A 3734-nucleotide genomic window follows, 5' to 3' on the forward strand; every position below is an offset into this window, starting at 1 on the left:
GTACTATCAACTCAAAGTCCGGGAAGAGTATATTCCCAAAACCGCTTTCTGAACTCGTTACGGATATTATGAATTTGTCGTAATGCCCTTCGGTCTAACGAATGCCCCTGCCGTATTCATGGACCTAATGAATCGAATCTGCCGACCATTCCTCGACAACTTTGTTATTGTTTTTATCGACGGCATTCTAGTTTATTCTCGAAGCGAAGAAGAGCATGGCTAACATCTCCGACAAATCCTGGAAACCCTGCGAACTGAGAAGCTATACGCAAAACTCTCCAAGTGTGAGTTCTGGCTCCGTAGCGTGAACTTTTTGGGACATGTTGTTAGTCAAGAAGGAATACATGTGGATCCTTCTAAGGTCAAAGCCATCGAAGGATGGGCAGTCCCAACAACACCCACATAAATTCGCCAATTCTTAGGTCTAGCAGGTTACTACAGGAGGTTCATTCAAAACTTCTCTAAGATCGCCAAGCCACTTACCTCAATTACACAAAAGGGCATACCATTCAAATGGACGGACAAACAAGAAGCTGCATTCTGAACTCTGAAGCAAGCACTCTGCAGTGCCCCGGTACTATCACTAACAGATGGAACAGAAGATTTCGTAGTCTACTGTGACGCATCAAATCAGGGTTTAGGTTGCGTTCTCATGCAGCGTGGAAAGGTGATAGCTTACGCGTCACGGCAACTAAAGACACACGAAGTGAATTATACAACCCACGATCTGGAATTGGGAGCAGTGGTCTTCGCCCTGAAGATTTGGAGGCACTACCTTTATGGAACAAAGTGCACCATCTTCACGGACCACAAGAGTCTCCAACACATCTTGAATCCAAAAGAGCTGAATATGAGGCAACGAAGATGGGTTGAACTATTAAACGATTATGAGTGTGAAATCAAGTACCACCCAGGCAAGGCTAACGTGGTAGCTGATGCCTTGAGTCGGAAAGAGTACTCTAATCGTCGTGTCAAAACTCTCTTAATAACCATCCAATCTCACCTAACCACTCAGATCAGGGCAGCCCAGTCAGATGCCATGAAGGCGGAAAACAAAACAAGTGAACCGTTACGCGGAATGGAGAAGAATCTCGAGGTGAAAGAGGGCGGAGTATATTATTTCATGAACCGTATTTGGGTCCCTAAACTTGGAGGATTTAGGGAGGTAGTCATGAATGAAGCTCACAAGACGCGATACTCCATCCATCCGGGTTCGGACAAAATGTACTTGGATATTAAACAACAGTATTGGTGGCCTAACATGAAGGCAGAGATTGCCACCTATGTTAGCAAATGCCTTACTTGCGCCAAAGTAAAGGTGGAATACCAGAAGTCCTCGGGGTTATTACAGCAACCAGTAATTCCCGAGTGGAAATGGGAAAGGATTACTATGGATTTTGTGACCAAGCTACCCAATTCGTCAGATGGATTGGACACTATATGGGTAATAGTCGACAGACTGACGAAATCCGCTCATTTCCTGCCAATAAAAGAATCCTACAAGATGGAGAGATTGACAAGAATATACATTCGGGAAATCGTGAGACTTCACGGAGTGCCAGTGTCTATCATCTCAGATAGAGATAGTAGATTCACTTCATGTTTTTGGCAGTCACTTCAGAAAGCACTGGGAACCCATCTCGACATGAGCACTGCTTATCACCCACAAACGGACGGTCAAAGCGAACGAACCATTCAGACGCTTGAATACATTCTTTGCGCATGTGTGATAGACTTTAGGAAGTCCTGGGATACCCACTTACCCTTATTTGAATTCTCATACAACAACAGTTACCATTCGAGCATCAAAGTTGCTCCTTTCTAGGCACTGTATGGACGTAAGTGTAGATCACCGTTGTGTTGGGCTGAGGTAGGCGACACCCAGCTAGCGAGGGAATTAGCATCAGACAAGACGTTAATGGGACCGGAGATCATACGTGAAACCACAGAAAAGATAGTTCAAATCAGAGCTCGACTACAAGCATCACGCGACCGACAGAAGAGCTACGCTGATAAACGGCGAAAGCCCTTGGAGTTTCTGGTCGGGGATCGAGTGCTGTTAAAAGTTTCTCCCTGGAAAGGGGTTATTCGTTTTGGAAAACGGGGAAAATTGAATCCACGATACATTGGAACTTTCGAGATTCTTGCCCGAATTGGTCCAGTAGCATACAGACTGCAGCTACCCGCTGAGCTCAACAACGTACACCCCGTGTTCCATGTTTCCAATCTAAAGAAGTGCCTATCTGATGAAACTCTCGTTATTCCCCTAGATGAAATTGAAATCAACGAGAATCTCCTGTTCGTTGAGGAACCAGTAGAAATCACGGACAGGGAGGTGAAGCGTACCAAGCAAAGTCGCATTCCGATTGTGAAGGTACGGTGGAACGCGAAATGCGGGCCAGAATTCACATGGGAACGCGAAGACCAAATGAAGCAGAAGTACCTCATCTATTCTAGCATTCTGAAATCTAGCTTTCAAAAGAATTTCGGGACGAAATTCCCTCTAACGGGGGGATGATGTCACAACTAGGAATTTTGATGCCTTGTAAAGATTGAACAATGATAACAAATGTGAACCAACAATGTGAAAGCATGTAGGATGCTTATTCAATAACAACAGAATTTCAATCAAACACTTCATACAAGCGCTACAAATGGTAAACAAAGAATTGGAAACCTTTGAAATCCCAATTAAAGTCCATTTTGGACTAAGATTTCCTTATTGGACCTAATGGACCAATAAGCTTCCAATTTGACTACTTTGGACTTAGAACTCTTAAATAGGCTTTAATTGGACCCACTTCTATTTATTTTAATATTTTGGGCCATATTGGGCCTAGAACGAAATAAAATACTTTAATGGACCTTATTGGGCCATAACTAACCCAATTAGCCCTAATGGGCCATAAAAATCATTTCTTGATTTACTTTGGGCCAAAAGTTATCTAAATTATCTATAATTTAGGCTTAAGCATTTAAGGGCCCAATTCTTTCCTTTCCCCCCTCCATTCTCGGCCCAAGCCCAAAAGAAAGGAAGGGTTGACTTTTTGCATGCCACATCATTTTTGTTTGTGGGATAATTAGGTATTACACTTCAAACATCCATGCACTTCTCATATTTCCATGCAACCTCACTCTTTCTTCTCCCTCTCTTTCATTCCCTTGGCCGAATACACAAAGAAACACACACACCTCACAAAAATAATTCTCTCTAAATTACTTAAGACACATCTCTTCGTCTTCATCCAAAAATCTTGAATTTTGCTTGTGATTCAAGAGGTTTTCATCAAGTAGTTCACATCTTTGGTAAGTTATCTCTTTGATTCATAACATATCTTCTCCATTTTACCAACAATCTCCCTTATCTCATACAAAACTTGTGATCTTGCACCTTAGAAACATCTAAGTTCGAGATCCTCCAAGAAAGCTTGCTAGGATCGAATCTTCTTCATCTTTTCCTTCAAAAACCGAAACCACACTCAAGGTGAGCTTCATACCCCTTTCTTTTCGGTTTTTATGGGGGAGAATACAAGAAAATGTGTAGATCTATGTGTATGTATATGCTATGTGTGATTTTATGCATGTATGTGTGTGATTTCATGTGTTTTTGTGTTGAATATGTTACCAAAAAGGGTGTAAACCCGAGATCTATGACATGAGAAAGGAAACAAATATAATCTAAGCTATTTTACACTAAACAAGTCAAGAATAATAGCTTATAAAATCATGATGAA

The sequence above is a fragment of the Lactuca virosa genome, chromosome 5 (genome assembly GCF_052849685.1).
Source record: "Lactuca virosa cultivar CGN04683 chromosome 5, Lactuca_virosa_CGN04683_v6, whole genome shotgun sequence".
NCBI lineage: Eukaryota > Viridiplantae > Streptophyta > Magnoliopsida > Asterales > Asteraceae > Lactuca > Lactuca virosa.